At 27.9% G+C, this 20,220-nt stretch overlaps 1 protein-coding gene across 3 annotated transcripts in view; it reads left to right on the top strand.

Annotated features, from left to right (window-relative positions):
* The window catches only part of LOC126740010 (uncharacterized), a 160,514-nt gene that overhangs the window by 32,048 nt on the left and 108,246 nt on the right, over window positions 1–20,220 (top strand). The window contains exon 1 of one of the 3 annotated variants that reach the window (XM_050445862.1): window positions 9,959–10,334. The exons of the other annotated variants lie outside the window; for them this stretch is intronic. The gene's annotated coding sequence lies outside the window, so the exon portion shown is untranslated. Of the gene's footprint in view, window positions 1–9,958; window positions 10,335–20,220 lie in introns of those variants that run through there. 3 annotated transcript variants of the gene reach the window in all.

Raw genomic sequence — 20,220 nt, 5'->3', positions numbered from 1 at the left:
ATTAAATCCGTCAGCATCACACTTCTTTACATGTTTGTCACTGTAATCCTAAATGTTCTTTACAGTTATAAAAACAAAAGAAAATTATAACAGAGAAAGAGTAAAATAGCTTCATAGAAGCATAATTTTCCACTATTTTAAAGCACTTGGTCAATAATTTTAAAAATATCAAAACGTTCATATGAACAATGATTTGGTACGATTTTCATTAAATGAAGTCATTTCTAAAACATATGATATATTTACATAGAATGGGTGGTAGAGCATTGTTGAGGCTATTGATGTATATTAATCAAATCAATAATCGTAAAATCGTAAAAGCTGACCCGAAGCTCCTATTCTCAATGATGACCCATTAAGAGAGAACTGCATGACAGAACTTATAGGTATCATCAGTAATTAAAAACCGATGCAGAAGATATGGCTCAACATAGAAAACTGACTTAATCACATAATTTATAAACCAGCTGTCCCCTTTAGTGACAATAGAATAAAAATTAGATCTAAGAAGTCATTGAACTACTCCAAGCTAGAAGTGGATATAAAACCCATGTGGTGAGTGAATGTTACCTTTCCCTTTTGATGTTAAATCTAGAAGATCTCTTGTTTTGACTACACCCGAAGCCAGTGATAAACATGATAATTAAATCCAGTGTCAATATTAGGGAAAAACCTCTACATTTGGAGTATTTTTCTTGTTCTCGTAGCATCACAATCCTTCGTTTGTCGTAGCTGCATCTACGACTCGTCTCCACCTAACTCAACACAACCTCCTTCCAGTCTCGTACTCCCAAGATTTGTACATCCTCTTCGATATTGAACCTTGGTCTTTCTAAAAGTTTCTTTCCCACTGAGTTTTCCTGCCGTATTCGTATGATGTAAATATCCTCGAAAAAAAACATTTACCTTAATACTGAAATCACTGCTGCTGTAAATTTTTCTCATTTGATATAATACTATGAGCTAACTAAACTTCAGAGATATGCTTTAAATTGATTTAGTTAGAAGCAGGTATAAGGAATAATAAATCTGCATATCGACCTCATACTTGTACTGGAAAATTATTATTATTAAAGAGCTAACCACCATAGAGAAGATTCTGGTGTCGCCCTCTTAAGCATCTCTAAGTAAATAATCTGTATCTTATATATCAAAGAGATCATTTTGGAAATGATACTTTAATTGATTATTTATGAGATAAACATTTCATAATCGGATATGGAGTAGGAGGTAAGCGGAGATTGCCAAGCATTATTATTATCTTGGACTACATTTCAAAGTTACATTTGGAGTTAATAAAAGGGTGCGTTTTATCAGCAAAGAGTTCGAAATTTGAAGATGCACTGTAAGGAACAGAAAGAATTGGGTTCTTTTGCCTAAGGATTACCAGTGAAGAATTCATTAAATCCGTCAACATTATAGTTCTTTACATGATTGTCACTGTAATCCTGAATGTTCTTTACAGTTGGTAACAAATTAAAATAAAAAAAATTGATTATATTAATTGTTTAGTGAACATGAGATAGAAAACCAGAAATCATATCAAAATTATGCATATAATAATTACTTGACTAGTCTTGGCAGCTTAGTAACAAATAATAAAAAGATCTTCGAAGCAGTTTAGTTTTATGCTTGGATATATTAAATAAACAATTACATATACTGTGATTTATAAATTTCGTTCCTGTGATTAGGGTTCTTTACAGTTATATAAATCTTGATAAGTCATCATGATTTCCTTCCCTAACTTTATGGAATGTAAACCTAATGTAAGAGGTGCGTTTTATTCTCATAGAGTTCTGAACTAAGAGACTAATTAGATATACTGTGAAGTAATTAGATTCAAATGAATTAATTAACTTCATTCATGATTATCGTCATAGGCAATTATAACTACTTCTCTGCGATTTAAATTTAGTGCTGTCAAGAGAGTATGAATTTTATCTCTAAGTTTTTTTAGGGATACCATCAATAACGAATTTTTTTTAGCGCTAATATTCAAACATGATTTTCATTGCAATGATAATGTTTTTTACATGTTCTTCAATAAAATCAGGTCTATTCTTTATATGACTCATCGTAACCAACAACGAAAGGCTTTTCAGCTCGTTAGTAAATATTATCATCATAGAGTTCTGAATTACTTAACTTCTGATATCAATAAAGAATTTGTTTATTAGCATCGATTTCTTTAGTTTTTGTAGTTTGAGTTGTAATCTTGACTGTTCTTTATAGTTCTTGACATGATTATAAGCAATTATAATTACCCCCTTCGGAGCTATTTATAAAGTTACCTGATACGATATAGAGTTCTGAATAGTAAACTGATTCAGTATATTGTAAAAATACTCTTAATGAATAATTCAGAATAAAATTGCGTCACATTATTCTTCTCATATCTGGTGTAAATCTACTCAAATCAAATTTTCATTGTTGCTAAGGGGTTTACCACCGCGCGTAGTTTAGTTGTAAATATACTATATATTGTTAACGTAATAATATACTGCTTAGATATCACGAAGCGAGATATATATATATTTTTTTAATTTATCTGATTTTTTTTTAATATCTACATGGTATTTACAATCTTGTTTATTACCAGAAGTTGATATAAAACATGTGATTAGACAAAACAACTACTATGGACTGCACAATGTTATTTGGATTATAATTCTTGAACTTTTATAGTGATTAAAAAAAACAGAAACTGGAATAATTTGATAACCTAATAAAGAATTAAAACAGACTGGGAATCATTTAAATCCTTTAAATGGTAAAACAGGCTATTGGAAATGATTACAAGAAATTATTATATACATATACTACTCACTAATTGGCCTTTAAAGCAGCGTTGTCAATATTTCAAAAAAATATGGTGGGAAACCTAATAATCAAGTAAGTATCAGCAATTAGACTGGAAACAGGGTTTTGACATAGTAACAGGCACAAAATGTATGCATTTACATAAAATAACTGGCTAAAAAGCATTAATTACTATAGTATCAAGTTCTCAGTAAATACTTTTTATTATTGTTAGGAGAATTTAATTCCTACTTGAAGCATTTGTAAGTTGTAACTCGAAACTTTTATATGCAAATGCCAGATGTGTGGGCCACCAGGATTGCCGCTTTTGTAGCGCTTTTTATAAACGTGTTTAAACTTGATTATGCTTATTAAGATTTTCGTTTACTACAAAGAATTGTTTTTATTTTTTTAATAATAAATCATGATGCATATTTTCCCAATTACTTAGAGATATCTGGACAAAACCATCAGTCTAAACACTTAGCAAGGAAAAATATATATTAAGCCGCATATGGATACATTAGAGGTTAAATAAGGCTTTCAGATTTTAGTGATTATCTATTAGATTTTAAAAAAATATTATGGAACTACCTTATATATAAAAAACTTAATGTTTTAAATATATCTTATGTAAAGTAATAATGCCTAAGTGTAAAAGCATGAGAAAAGTCAATAAAATCTAAACTTTATTAAAAATATGATTTTTTATTTATATAGGAGGCTTAAGGCTTATTTTCTGCGTCCTTATTTTCTAATTTTATTTAGTTTTTAAATTTTTTTTTAACAGATATTATCAATGTATTTTTTTTTATTTTTAAATCTGACGCCAAAGCTATCAACTTTTTCAACAGGGAACAGTCCGTTAAATTGTATTTAAATATTTGTCAAAAATTCCAATTTTTTTAAACATCAAAATATTCATAACTAAATAGGTCTCTCCCAAAATGTATATTTTAAAATCTCTTTCTTATATATTATACAAATTTTACTTGTAGTTTTCTTTCCTTACTTCCATTTTTGTTATTTACGCTTTTACTAATTTGATTTTAATTCTTTGGAAATAAATAGTTTTTTGTAAAGTTCTTAATTTAGTTTTTATTTTTATAAAAACTAAGTTCTAATTAAAAAACATCAAAATATATATTTAAAACTAAGATATCCCATAAAATATCCTGTAAAAATTATGTTTTTCAAATCTTTTTCACGTTAAAGTATTTAATTTTTTTATTAAAATTATTTATGATTTTTTTTAATCTTTGGTAAAATAGCCAAAAATAAATTAAATCTAAATTTTTTATTGGTAATGTAGGTATTGGAAATATTCTTTTAGTCTGACGCCTCGCGATGTAGGTGTGCGTTTTAAGAGATCTTCGCCAAAAATAACATACTGGCTAACCCACGTGAGAGCTCATAACCGTTATTCCATATTTAATGTTCGCTTATTAAATTTCACACAATAAAAAAGCAGTTCGATCTCCTATTAAATTACAAGTAAATATTCTAACTGGTTTCGCATAAAAAAATATTTATTTTTAACGTGTTAAAAGGCAGGTTCTCGAAATACTTCTAAATTATTTTTTTATATAAGCCAATGGCTGTATATAAATTGATCAAAAAAATCTGCCAATATACAGGTTATTGTGAAACTTTACTTACTAAGTTGATGTTTTAAGTACATAATTTTAACGTTTAGCCTCCAATAGTTCAAAACAAGACTTTGTTTCTTTCTAGTATCATAGTTATACACAGAATGATGTGTTTTAAAATAATTGATGCTAGGTCTTATATATATTGCTTTCATTTAAGTAATAAAACAAAGCACCCTTAATACATTCTTAAAAAAGAAGGCAATTTAAATATACCGTGGGACGTTTAATTTTATATTTGACAAAGTTCTGTTAATCACCTCCAGCCTCCTTACTTTGGTATGTTAAATAGGAACCTTCATCATGTGACACATTAATGTAAGCAGTTTTAAAATGTCATATTTAATAGTGCCAAAAAAATGTAAAACTTTGGTAGGTCAAATGGCTGTCTTAGAGTGTCACACATTATTTTAAATAGCTTAACCTTTTTCAGCAGTGATCGTAGACTTCACCTTATACTGTCATAGCGATATAACAAGAAAATGCTTCACTCTTTTTCCATATCATCATTTTATTTTAATATAACTATCTACTAGTAGCTCTTCTGCAACTTCATTAAAAACATGATTTTATAACCATTTTTTATATTCTAGACTAAAATGGTAATATTGGAATGTAAAATAACATTTTCTACTATTTTTTATGCATGTTTCTAGGATCTTCTAGAAATTGTATTTTTTTTCTAAAAAGGCATATTTTTTTGTCATTTTGACTAAGATATGGTTATAGGAATGAAAATAAATCTGTTTCACTCTTCTTCTATATTTAATGTAATATTAGTAATAATGAGTGGTTTTAAGCTGCTAATGTTAAATGGATTAATAATGAGTTTGGCTGAATAATTAAATATAGCTAATAAGCATTATTTGCAAGCTTAGGTATACTTGAGATTAATAAAGGAACTGATATGATTTTACATATTCACTACATAGCTTTAAGCCGTTGTAGGAATCAAGTCTAAAATTAGCAAATATGAAGAGTCCTTTTTTTATTTTAAAAATTACGTGTGATGTAACTCTAACCTGTGTAATTTTATTATTAAAAAAAGAAGCTTTACAGAAAATCTACAAAAACAAGAAATGGTTATTCAGAGAGGCAAGGGGCAGGTCTAATGATTTAGAAAATTTTAGAATTTAGAATTTAACTAAATAAACACATTTTAAAAACAATATTAATAACTTTGCTCTCCCTGGTAATATATCTTATAATTGGTCGTAGCAACCAAGACAATGTAAATACAAACTTATATATTCCAGAATTTATATTTTCTATATCTACTGCAGCACACATTAGCTATTGTGTTTTTTCGTTTGATATTGTGAAGTACAAGAATCTTATGAATCAGTTAACTTGTGGACCAGATAAAATCTCGTAGTTTTTCATAAAGAACTTGGATGAGATCGTAGATACCTTGTACAGCGTGATTTTTTGCTTTATATCAAAAATGGAAAACATATTTCAAGTTGATTTTACATATTCACATCTCTCTAAGTTCATGAGGAATTCATTGCTTAGTTGGTTTGGTAATTTGCAAATATGGAAGACTTAAACAGTCAAGGTATTGTATTACGAAGTTCATTCTGGAGTACCCCAAGTTAACTTGACTTCTTTGTTGTTTAATTTGCTTTCAAATTAATCATCTCATTTTACCTTTTTAAAATTCAGAACTCTTGGAGCAGAAATGCTTACAATCTTTGATGTATTCCAAGTGAAATGTATCGTAAAATTGAAAAGTATTGAGGAATTATATAATATTATCTGAAATTGTATATCTTTAGTTGTAGAAACTTGGCAGGTATATCTGTAAATACTTAACGAGTACTATGCTGTGCAAACGTTAGGTCTTTATTAGAATACTATTCAACTAATTTTGTAAGGTAATTTTGTAAATAAGCACTTGTGTGAATGCCCGTATCTATGCTAATACTTGCACTTTTGAAAAAAAAATCATGAAATATCTTTAGAATATTATATCCATTTTATTTACAAAATTTCTTGTACATATTTAGTATTATATACATAGTATTTTATAATTTTGATAAATTTCTAATACTCTGTATGATCAAATGTTTAAATGATTTAATGAGAATACAATTTTATTTTAATCCTGTGACTGAATTAAAATATTTTTTTAAATTAAAAATTAGCTCCGCAACACAATCCGATGACGTCTCGTCAACAGCAAATTGAGTACTTAAAATCTGCTGGCTCAATGTGGGATGGGTTAAATTTAAAATGAAAATTTATAATGGATGACGTCTCGCCTGGTATACGGGTACGGGAGGACTTAAATTTGAATATTTAATAAATCATATTATTTTAATCTGTTTTGTGACCACATGCTGTAGTAGTCGCCTACGGAATCATTATTCAATAAAGTATACATGAAAAATACGTGGCGCAAACCAAAATTTTGTTTTGGCATTTTTCACTTATTTGCAGTTTTACTTAAGTTTATATAATAATATAAAATTTAAGTTTTTTCTTGCATTAATTCTTTAAAAATAACTTTTACAAACTAGTGCAATTATTCACAAGGCTGTATGGTACAGCCTTGTAAATCTAATTATCTCATTGATCTTATACAGCTAGCAAATTACTAGACTATAGCAAATCAGTTGTTATATACCGACCAATAAAAATTCGAACCTTAAAACGATATAATGGTAATATATGCTAAATACTTGTGTCATGTATACTATAGGTCAAAAAATAGTATATTTTTTTAAAGTATTTCTTTGCAATATATTGTATGTATTATATTTTAATAAAATATTTTGGGAAAGTGGTTAATTTATTTTGCGTTATGATATATCATTCTCATTAGAATTAACCTTAGCTAGTGTAATTTTTCTTATATATATGCTTTTTTTTAATTTATAATATTAAATGCATCTTAGTTTTAACTATGAATTTCTAAATTTTTAGAGATTTTTATGAGACGAAAAAAAATTAGGCTTTTTGATTTGAATCTTATGGCATTTTTAAATTGTATTTCAACTACAATTCTCAATACGAATTAAGACATTTAATAAGAAAGAAAAAATTAAAAAAAAAGGAATACAATTTAATTTTTTAATAAGGTACTAAGGAATTTCAATTAATGTACGAGTTTTTAATTTTCTTTTGAATTGAGTCAAATTTTATCAAAAAAAAAGATTGTAACATTTTTGTTTTTAATAAACCTTTTATTGATTTTATACTTCTTTTAAAAGAAAACATACGGATATATAAAAAATATATATTTATTATATGAAATATTTGGGTGTTATTAGAGTTATTTTGTGAAAAGTATTGCCTTTTGTTTAAAATCTTAGGTTTAGTGAAGTCTTAATAAAAATTATTTAAATAAATTTTAACTCACACAAATTCATGTCAAAACCTAAACAAACTCCTACCACATTTATACCAATACTGTAGAATTATTTATAAAATATTAAAGTTTAATTTGTATCTGTCAACCTTTCGACTTCTCTGGTGGTCAGCCCATCATAAGTTATTTACTAAAATTACCGTTTTAGTGACATTATAACGTAATTTCATTTATTAATGCATGTAGTAAAGTGAAATTAATAGATATGCATTAAAATACATAATTTAATTTTAAACGTATTTTCTTAACAGTAAGTTTTTTTTGTACTTTTTACAGCATTTATTTTAAATATGTATTTGCATTCTTAAAACAGGTTTCTGCTCTAGGGAGATTAAATTAGGTCCATACTAAAAAATAAACTTTGAAGCTGTATTTTTAATTTTAAGGTCTACTAGAGAGTGAAATAATGGTTTAATTAATATGGACAAGAAATTTCACAGGAGATTCTTTGAGTAATTTTAAGACAAAAAGCTCGAATATACATGGAATTGCAGTGGCTTCGTTTTTTAATTTAAAAAAATATATTTAAAATATGAATTTTAGTGGATAGGGTTTTACGGGATATTTTAGTTTTAATTATAAATATTTTGATGTTTTTACAAATGTAAACTTTAAAACGATTTTTGGAAGATAATTAAATCGATAATACAAAAAATCCAAGTCGGAGAAGTATAAATAATAAAAAAGTAAGTTATGAAAGAAATAAAAAAAAAAATACCGTTGTATTTTTTTTTAGTTTTTATTCTTTTCGATTATTTTATTATAGATTAAAAAAAAATCATGAATAATGGTATAAAATAAAAAAAATATATTACTGATTTAAAAAAGTAGCTAAATTATGCCTAAACCCGCGTCTTGATATGTTATTCCTAACCTAAAATTTAGGCCAAACAAAATTTTATACGAAAATCTTATACTTAATTTTTTTTGGCAATTATTAGCAGATCATAGAAGAAATCCATAGGAACAAAAAAATATAAATATTTATTCAAAACACAAAATATACTTTAAATTGTAAATAGTTGTCAATAGCTTTGCTTACTTTTGTATAATTTTTGTCGTAAGTATACGTATTATGGATATATTTTCTTTTTGTTTCTAATTTTGGGACAGTTTAATGTAGAATAATATTCTTGAGACCAGTGCTTTAAAAGCACTGTTTAAAGGATACTGTGTTAATCAAGTCCAACATTCTTGTACTTGGAGACAATAAATTGAAAGAAAAAGGAGGGTACCAATAATCCAAAATAACTAAAAAATCACCTCAAATATCAAGAAGAAATTTAATATGGCGACGAATGGCTGGAATACAAAAATAGTCCAAATGCCTTAAATAAATTTAAAAGTATATATAAGATATATAATATATAATAAATTATTTTAAGAGTGAAGAAGCCCAGATGTCTCAATAACTCAAACCAATTAAGAAACGTACATGACAGCATTGAAAAAAACTGACTTGAATATAAAATAGCTTCGAAAGGCTGGAATAAAATAAGTTATGACCCAAAATATTTAAAAGATAAGAAAATAATATGAAAGCATAAATACGGAAGTGCCCTAATAACTTAAAATAATTAGGAAATTACTTCGAATAAGAGGAATAAATTTAAACCTACTTTAAAAGTATAGAGACTTGAGAAATATTCCAACAGAACAATTAAGAAATTACTTTGAAAATTTAAAGTGGCTTCCAAATTTTGAAATAAAATGAAAAATGACTCCAAATGTCTGAAATGAAAAAAAAATTCTTGGAAGATTGAACAGTAACGTTAAGAAGCCAAAATATTGTAACAAATTTGGTAGTCTTCCACTCGACATGTATAAATGAATTGAAGTATGTGTCTACAATGTATAACATTGTATGTTAGTAGGGCATAGCTTTAAATTAATACTTAATAAAACTTAAAAATAGGTGGAGCAAAGCCTTTGCAAGCAGTTGTAACACGCTACTAGCAAGTTGTTTTAGAAATCTGAATAAGAGTATGGCTGATTGGAAAATATCACGTATATTATGTATGTATTTAGAAAATTTGCAAATTAAAAAAATGGTACTTCATGTATACAGAGAGCCACATCTATTTATTGCTTTTTGCTAAAGTCCAATGATAGTACGACTGAAAGACCAGCTACACGATAACGCATTTCTTACGCACATAGTAAACCCAAATAAGAATCAATTAATTCAGTACGTCCTGCAAACAAAATCCTGCTATACACCATCCTGCCAAGCAACAAGTAGGAAACGAGTGAACTTGCGTATACGCTATCAGAATCTCGCAGTCTCGAACAGCAGGCACGTTAAACTTTCATTTGGTGTACGATTCAGTCAGTTTGCGTTTTCAGCTATTACCGTGCCGTGGGATAGACAGACACACCGTGTTTTGTTTACGTTAAATTTGCTGCCTGCTAGTTTTCCGTGTTGTTCGGGACAGCTGGCCGGAGTCAGTCTCGTATTACTGGACTGGGATATCTTGATGGATTTTGACAAATCGACACGCTCATTTAAGGTAAAATTCGATCGGTTCCATTAACGTTAGCTTATTAGCGGAAAATACGTTAAAATACGCGAGCGATGATGTCAATGTCAAGGTTAGAAGCGCCCGTTGCTTGCTGCTACTGCTACTATTAAAAATCTATTCATGTCTATTTTCGTAATTAGGGTTTATTAAATAGATTTTTTCTTGCTAAAACCATAAGAAATACTAAATATATATAGATGGAATCAGTTTATTATTAAAGATTAGAAGCAGCACTTCTGTTGCCATGGTCAACTTTATTTTACATGCCTACACTCTCATGCATTGTTGTTTTTAATGGTTTGCAGTTATGTAATGATTAAAAATTAGTATCGTATAATTTAGTACGTCTGATTGGAATAAAAATCGATTGTTCTATTATGACCAATAATTGAGGAAGCTATTAGAGATCAAAAATAGCCACGCTAATTTATAATGTTCGGGCATATACAAGCGGAATACTACTAAGATTTTAAAAAAATATTAAGTGATAGAAAGATTTTGTGGTTTTATTTATAAATGTGAAAAAAAAATGGGTTTTGGACTGCTTAATGTTTTATTTTGGGTTAACGATTCCCTGAAAAATGAAAATAAGAATTTTGATATAAATTCAGTACTGACCCTGGTAAAATATTTAATATTTAAATAAATTTTAGTATAAATGATCATATATTTACTGATATACTCGTATATTGCAAATTATTAATTTCTAAAAACAAGTCTCGCTATTTTGGTTTATTATTATTAAATAATTATAGCAATAGCTATAGTTTCTATACTGCTACTATTTTATATTTTTCAATTTTTGTGCTATTTCACTATAGGTTCCTCTGCTAAGTACAGACGGTCTACTTCTATAAATAAGTCTATAAATAATTATTGCCGTTCAACGAATTTTAAAAAACTAAGTTTTATTATTTCTAACATTAAATCTTCGCAGTAATAATGGACTTTTGAAATATTTTAAACTAATAAATAATTGTTTGTGAATGCAACTATTTCAAAATTTAAAAAAATAGAAAAAAAATATTTAAAAAAATCTAAATAATTGGGAATATAAAGTAAAATAATTTTTTGCAAAAAATCGAGGAAATAACAAAAAAGTTGATAAACGGGAGAATAAAGAAACTTAGAAAAGCTAAAAAAGTTATGAAAAAAGTGTAAAATTAAAAAAAAAATTAATAAAGACAATCCAAGAATTACAATCGCAAAATAATTTATTGGCGCCCAACACCAAGAACACTATGTCTTATTTTACAATAGTACCAATTATTTTTAAATACATATTGTGAAATATTAGATATTATATATATAAAGATTTGATAAATAGAATTAGATTTTTTTTTAACAAACATAGAAAAACTAAGATTCACTATTCTCATTTTGGTAAATATTATTGGCAAATCTTTTAAGTATAGTATAATTATAAAATTATTTAGATACTGTTTTTCTTTTTCTTAAGATAAAATAGTGTCCACTCTAATTAATGTAGGCTCAAATAATTATTTACAAAATAAAGTAAATCAACTTTGGTGCTTTAAGATTATCTTTTTTACCACAATAAATTAATATTTTATTAGATAATTTTCACTAAAATTTCTCATAATATAGGATCATAAATTTACGGTATTTCAAAAATATAAATGTGTAATTAGACTAGTACTAAAAGGTCTTTAACAGAAGAAGTTTGTTTTATTAAATTATCAATAGAAGGAAAAACTACGTGTATGTTTTATTTTTTATTATTCTTACTTTCTAATATTTTATATTGGAAAAACGCTTAACGCAAAAATTTATAAGGGATCATTTTGTAAACAGTTCAACCTTTCTTCTATGAATATTCATGGGCTACATTATTACGATTAAGTACCTCTTTTTTGAATGATTTTTTGTATTTGAATAAATATTTCCTAGCTTTTAGAAAATACTCTTGTAATTGTAATATCTTAAATGATGACGCTATTTATCATAGGGGCTATTGAGATCACAAAAAAAATTGTAAATTTGCTGTAAAGAGTTTAGTACTGATGATTATAAAAAAAATAAACTTTTCATAATCATACAACTGCTGTTTTATTTTAATATATATTACAAATCACTCAAATTTTGTGATTTTACTTGCTACGAACTATTTTTATTTTTACAATTTTTAAGTTTGTAATTTTACAATGCCAATATAAGCACATAATTAGAAACTGCCAAAAAAGTTACTTTTTTGATAATTTTTTGCTCATAATTTATTATAGAATAACATTTCAACAAACCCTAAGAAAAATGAATAAACTTACAATAATAGTAGTTTTTTTTGTATTTCTTTGCAAGCAAACAAATAAATTGTACCATATCCATTTTGAAAACTAATGTAGAAAAAGTTTATATAAAAAAAGCAATTTTTAACCCTTAATGAATTATAAACCATCAAATCGAACAACAGTATATAATACATATGGTTTACACTGTCATTAACAAAAAAATACCATAAAGATTATATCCTTATGATATATTTTGGCGCCCAACGCGTGGCATTATACAAACCTTTTAATATTCGAAAATAAAAAAAAATCATGGGCATACCTATTACATAACAAACATTTACATTTATGCAGGAAAATTATGTTAACGACCAGAATTAGCAAGTCATCTACATAATAATATTCTTCTTGGTTGGATGAGTACTTTCAATCGGCTGTACTCTTTTAGTAACTGAGACGGCTCTACGTAACCTTAACCTTAAGCAGATGTCCTCAGATTTAATTATTAAACTTTTTATAGTACATGATTAAGTGGACTTATTATACTTATACTAATACGTTTACTATTAATAAATAGCGTCTTATAGTATATTTTACATTATGTAAACATAGGTAATGAAACAAGATCGCTAATGAATTTTTTTAAGCAAGAGTAATAGCAACATGCATTTATATGGATAAACTAGTGTTTCATTTAATTAAGTTTATTGAGTAATAATTTTTTTACATATCCATTGCTAAGCTATTATGCTATAAATATTAATGAATGCAAATAATGGTTCTACATCTAAAGTAATAAATAATAAATAACTTACTTGAAATAATGAAATTAATATAGAATTAAGCAATAAGTAATTTAATACTGTAGTAAATCAGATAGTTATATTTTCCCTAGGGTCTTTTAAATGTAAATATTTTAACTGAGTCTAATTGAAATAAAAAGTAGTTAAGAAATTTGTATACTATTAGAGATTCTAAGTCTCTATATTATTTTTTGACAACTTGATTGAGATTTTTGATTTATTTTCTCTATAGAATTTAATAATTTTAAACCATAAATTCATGATCATATCGCAAAAAAACACCGAAACGTTGGCGTTGTAGTAGTAATCAATTAATACCTACGGTTTAAAAAAGGAGGAAATATAGTTAATTACGGTTAATAAAACCAGATCTATCTTTTGTAGATAAGTCAAAGTGGTGAGTACCATTTATTTCCAAACTAATACTTTTCACAACAGAAAAAGTAGCAAAAAGGTTAACACAATCTGAGATGGTGATGATATGAACATTCATGGGTTTCTGGTTTCCAAACTATTAGAAATTTATTTAAATTGTTTATTCCAAGATATACTTGGTCTTATTATAGATAAGCAATATAAACATTAAAAAAAGATGCATAGAATTTCAAAGCCTTAAAAGTTAAAAATGGTATACAAATCTGTTATATTAAATTGTGCCGTTTACATGAAGTCTAATAATGACTTTATAAAGGAAAATACATGTGTGTAGGTGACATAAATGTGTCTGTTATTCTTATACTACTACTGTATTTTTACAATTTTACAAAAATTACGCACAATATTATTAGGATTAATAATACGGTAGTTGTACTTTTTTTTAAGTTTGACCTTAGTAAGGCTTTTGATTGTAACAGCCTACTAAGGAGTCCACTTTTTTTAGCTTAATTTTTTTCTTATCTAGGCGTATATAAACATTGTATTTGTATGAATAAACAAGTATATTTTGTTATTATAAATTTAATTTGTTGGTGCATTCTTAAGTACAATTCTAAATTGTAAAAATTCTTATGAATATAATACCTGTCTGTGTTAGAAATTTATGATTTATTGATAGATTTAAATAAAACTGTAAACTCTTTGGGCTAGTAATGTCTAAAATTTAGTTCTTTATTAAGTTTTAGTAATAATATTTAGTAGTAGGGTTTTCAACCAGTAGGACATCTTCTGCTGAAGATGCTAACATCGTTAGCGAAACACGTGTTGTGAGTAAAAATAAAGAGTTTTGGTTAGTTGTAAAACTGTCTTGTAATTTGAGCATTACACCAAAGGTTCCTGCCATTATCAGCCATCGATGTCAGCCTTCACGTTTTAAAATTCGCAGTACTCCGACTTGTCTACAGATTCGACGTACATACATTGATAGTTGGATCCCTTACAACAGTATCTAGTTCCGAAATTGTCTATGTACTTCCACAACTGTTTTGTAATGAGGAATGCCTCTATTTGCAAACAATGTCGATATTCGATAACTGCTTGACAATCTACAGTAGCCATAGACAAAATGCATGTATGCCTACTCTTGAGAAAAAACTCGGTAGGGCATTTTATTACAGAGGACTTTACTTGCTAAGAATAAATGCCTTGTTTATTATCAAACAGTTTCGTTTGTATTTGTAATCTCCGAAAAAAAATCAGTAGTAAATATTAGATTTTTTTTAGGAATTAATAGAGAGCGTGTAACTTTGAAATGAATATAGAACTTTTATATAGAAGTTTTGCGTTTTTTTTAATTGAAAAAAGGTGTACTTTGCGCTCCCAAAGTTTGAAAATAATGATACCAGACAGCTCGTATAGGTTAGTTATAGTTTTACATGGTTAGTAGTTAATAGTATTTTTATTATGAAATTTAGTTCTCGTTTGGCTCTGTAATTTGATTTTTCTGTTGGATAAATAAAAATAATCATAAATTAAGCGTTTGACCATTTAAAAAATAACTTTTTCCAAACATAAAACCTACTGCGCAAAACTTTAACTTAACAAATATCGCACATGCAGCATGATTAATCTACTAAAATTAATATGCAAAGTAAGACATGGTATTTGCATTAATAATATACGAAAGACAATGATACTCTTGTAAACAATATGGGTGCTCCTATACCCATTGGAACAATGGCTAATAACTTATGCACCAAGTATATCAATATCAATAAATATTTTTTAGGGTGTTTTAATTGATATTTTTTTAATAGTGTTCAATACATAGTCTGCTTAACAATGGCTCTATTTTTTTCTTAAAAGATTTGCATTAGTTGGGTCAGTGGCCACATCAATCGAACAAAAGCTTGATTCACCATAATACTTATAAATAGAATTTTATTCACCACCCAGAGGAAACCAGTAACCAGCCGCTTAAGGAATGTTATACCTGTGTACAGCTTAATGATTGAAAATCGCATGGGCTTGAATCAGGTTTCTTTTCTTGTTTTAACTCGTTTGATGATGGTTTGATAATTAGGAGGTTTTTGTTGTAGTATTCTTATATATGATGTTTTTTTAAATATATTACCATTGGTTTTTGATGTTTACTGCAAAATACACGTTTGTAAATGTCAAATTGTTAAGCCCTGAGAATGGTGTTGATTAAGGCCATCTGACCTGATCAGTAGAGCCTGATTTTAAATATATTTTTTGGCTATTTTGATCCACTGATAAACGCAAAAAATAATACGCCTAAGATGTGCAAGTGGTGTAATTATAAAAATAATTTATCAATAATTTATCTTATGCGTAGCAGGAATGATTGATATCAGTGGTATCTGGTTCTTGAATATTATAACACATTTGTGGCTACAACCGTATTGTTCAATTATCAGGAAATATTAAGACTCAAAACGCAAATCATATCTGGAAATATGGACAGAAAGGTTCTAATAGATGGATTTATTAAGTTCTTTTAATGGAAACCAAAGAGTCCCCTAAAAAACTTTTAAAATAAAAATCAGGCCAATATGTGAACTAAAAGAGGAGTTATGACTTAAGTTACCTGAAACTCTCTTTCCTTTTGCTCATCAAAAATATCTATGAAAAATATTCTAATGCATATTTTTGTCCACATGGGTTTAAATATTGGATTATCTATTCATAGTTATTTTAGATTTTTAAATAGTTTCCTGCATTTAAAATAATGATCGGGCTTATGTTTTACAATACTTTTTTTTTGCTTCAATTTACAAGTGTTTCTTCTATAACTTAAATACAATGTGCTTAAATGTATAATAATTTTTTTTTGTTTCCTATGTTGAACCTAAGGGACAGGGTTACTTTTTTCACGTCACTGCTGTCTATTAGGGCGACTTTTAAATGGACAAAAACACAAGGTTGGCGACGGATTAGACATATAGGGGAGGTTAGGAAATACTAAAAAATAAAAATATTACATATTTTAAAGTCCTATTTGGTTTAGAAAGACAATTAGAGCCGTATAAACCTTTATATTTTCAAGCTCTAGTAAGTGTTCTGTGAGTGTAACTTCCACATTCTGTTCTCAGTTTTAATATTAATGCTTTAGTTTTTTTAATATATATTTCACATGCTTTAGAAATATGAGATTTAAGTCACCTATAGTGTGCAGAAGATACATTTATCAGATGGTAAAACTGATATCAGATGGTGAATTTTATTGAGACGGGATGGGAAATTAGCATTACCAAATTTTCTGGTGATAATTTTTCTTATAAAACGCCTGGACATATAAAACTTTTATGCTAGTATTTGGAAGGTATCTTTGTAATTAACTTACAGTAATTTATTTCTAATTTTTTTTAAAGATTTTTCCATGATTTACTCCATTTAATAGCTATATCGTTTTTTAATATTATAGCAATATCACTAGCATAAGAAAAGTCTGATAAGGGTTCCCCTTGACTCCATTTTTGGACTAGAATATCTACAATTTCGTTACCCCTTAACCCTATATGAATTTCTTAATTTCTCATATTATAGGATTATTAGTTTATTTGACTCTGTGTATCCATTTTCAATTGCTTGAAGTACAGACATGAAGTCTAACAAAATAAAAAAATTAGCGGATTTGTGTTTTAAACGAAGATTAAGGGTTTCCCTTGTAGCCGTAGCTTCAGATGTAAATATCCAGCAATGAAATTGGTATCTAATATCTAAGAGAGAAGTATAAATTCCTGCTTCATTATGTTCAGCATTTTTTAAGGATCTGTATATACTTGTATGCTTTCAGAGTGATTTCTTAATTCTGATTTAAGCCGGTTTTCATTAATTATCAGAAAATAAAGGGTATTTTACTATTGTGATTTGTAAGGAGCTTAAATAGTGAAATTGTGAAAAATCAAAGAGAATAATTAACTCTAACATTGATTGGTTAAATTCTTGATAGGCTTTACAAAGAGTCATATTCATTGGTTAAGTCATAAGTGCTTAATTTATAAATTTTACATAAAGGTTCTGTATTTAGATATTTTTGCTTTATAAGAAACTTGGAGCATCTACCCTTAATAGTAAGCTATTGGAGGCAGATCCATAAAAGTAACATCTATAATCAATTATGGATCTTATGTAAAACTTATAAAAAATTAAATCTTCTAATATATATCATGCTTTTAATCATGATTTTTTAAATGAACGCTTTAAGTAGTAAAAGTGGAGTTATAAGCCAAACTACCTAAAACTGCCTTTTCTCATGGACGTGATTGACAAAAACTTGATTAAAAAAGATGTACTCCCAATTTACTACCCGATTAACAAGTATTAGAATTTGTGTCTTTATTACCTACCTTCATTCTATAATATAATATTTTTATTAAATTACATTTTACATAACAACTTTTTAAAAGAAACATAATATCTTCCTGCGTAAAAATAAAATGAAATGAAAACAGCAAAGCGAAAGCGTAGAAACTAAACAACTAAAATTATCAAATTTCTTTCAACTTAGCACAGAAAATGGATTCTCCGATTACCCATTCCATTTCAAAGATAAAAAAGATGCCGTAATTGCATCCTCGAATCGCATTTACGTGGTCGCAGGGGATTGTAAAAGCGATTTCCTGCTCTTGGTTTTCGGTTCTTTGTCTCTTTTCATGTATTTTCTTATTATAGTTTTGATTAAGTATATATTATTTAAACAAATTATCAACGAAAAATGAATGCTACTATTTTAAAACAAATCATTCGCGTTTATTATCTGACAGGTCAATAAACCGGATCTCGCAGGGGCATGCCAAGTATGAATTTAAACAATTAATTAATTAAGACATCCTTAAACAAAAGATAGTAAAAAATTAGGCTTAATGTAGGATGTTCAAATATGGCAGTGTAGAATAAATAAATGGTACAGTGAGTCATTTTGTTTAATTGCTAATTCTTAAATCTTCGAATTGAGAGGCAAAATGAGCTTCATATATACAGGGTTTCTGAGACAAAACAGTCCACCCTGAAAATCTCGCAAATTAAGTGTTTAGTCAAAAACGGCAAAATACGTTAAATTTATTATTGAAGGGGACATTTATTTATAGGAATTGCGTTTTTCTGACATCATCCCCTCACCTCCTCAGAGCCCCTCTGTCGATTTTTTTTAAATGGGAATAGGAATCGAGTAATACCTTGAATTAAAGATAATTATATTCTGTACATAGCCCTATTTATATTTTGGTTATTTTATTAATTCGTTTTAAAAAAAATGAATAAATTTGGATAAAAAAATGGACTTTATTTTCAAAGGAAGAATCTAATACCTATTTTATTAAATATTGAATATTGAATTAACTGACATTTATTAAAAATTCTAGTTCAAAGATCTTTAAGGGAGTCAGGCTTTCTGGCACAGAATTTGGGCTTTAGATGACCCCATAAAAAAATCCAAAGGGGTAAGATGGCAATCCATCGTCCAGGAAATACGTTGTTCAAAAAATGACGATCGGCAGCAGCATATTGTGGTGGTGCTCCATCTTATTGAAACATTAGTTCATTTTCTGGACGGTTATCATAAATGTCCTCCTCAATATTAAATTTAAGGTGTTCGGCCGTTTTTGGCTAAACAATTTATTTTTCAAGATTTTCTGGGTGGACTGTTTTGTTTCGGTCGTTTAAGGAATATATCCTAAGTATTATTTCTGGAATTTTCTTTAATAATCTTTATGGATCTTGTAATAATATTTTGTAAATCAGCCTCGAAACGAATGGAACGAATGTGAAAGCAGAAGTTCGAGCTTAACTAGATAAGATCCAACGCCTTGCATGCCTAACTATAACTGGTTTTATGCTTAATTATTAAAGTTGTTAAGTTTTCCGCCCCTGGACCTAGTGGTACAATTTGAGGCAATGAGAAGTTGGAGAACTGCGTACAAGCTACATTCCTTGGATGAACTAAGAGCTGGCGAGTGGTTCTGAGTGGCGGTGTCTATAGGTTAATATACTTAAAACAATGGATTTTAAAGGTTTTGTGATTGGCAGAACTCAAATGGGGCAACATTTCTAAACAAAGAGACCACCTGGTATACATATAACTCCATAATGAACAACAGAGCTGATGCCGGGTTCTGTGGTGAAGATCTAGTATATATCAGCAGGATATACTCGCTGGAGGAGCACGCTACATAAGTCTTTCAGGGTGAAGTATTTGCTAAAGTAAAATACGGATAGGAAATCCTATATGGCGAACACTGCAGTACTTTCATATCAATCTGCTCGGTCAGGAGGCTTGCCATTATAGCTATTAAGGCCGAAAAGCTCATACTAGAGTGCATAAAGGTCCCAGAGGAACTGAGTGAATGCAGGATTTAGCTTGCCTGGAATCTGCATTTAATTTTAACCAGACACTGGCATTTTAGATGCCATCTCTATACTATA

Source organism: Anthonomus grandis, chromosome 8, assembly GCF_022605725.1.
Source record: "Anthonomus grandis grandis chromosome 8, icAntGran1.3, whole genome shotgun sequence".
Lineage (NCBI taxonomy): Eukaryota > Metazoa > Arthropoda > Insecta > Coleoptera > Curculionidae > Anthonomus > Anthonomus grandis.
The sequence above is the reverse complement of the archived record's forward strand: the minus strand, read 5'-3'. Positions and strand labels throughout refer to the sequence as shown.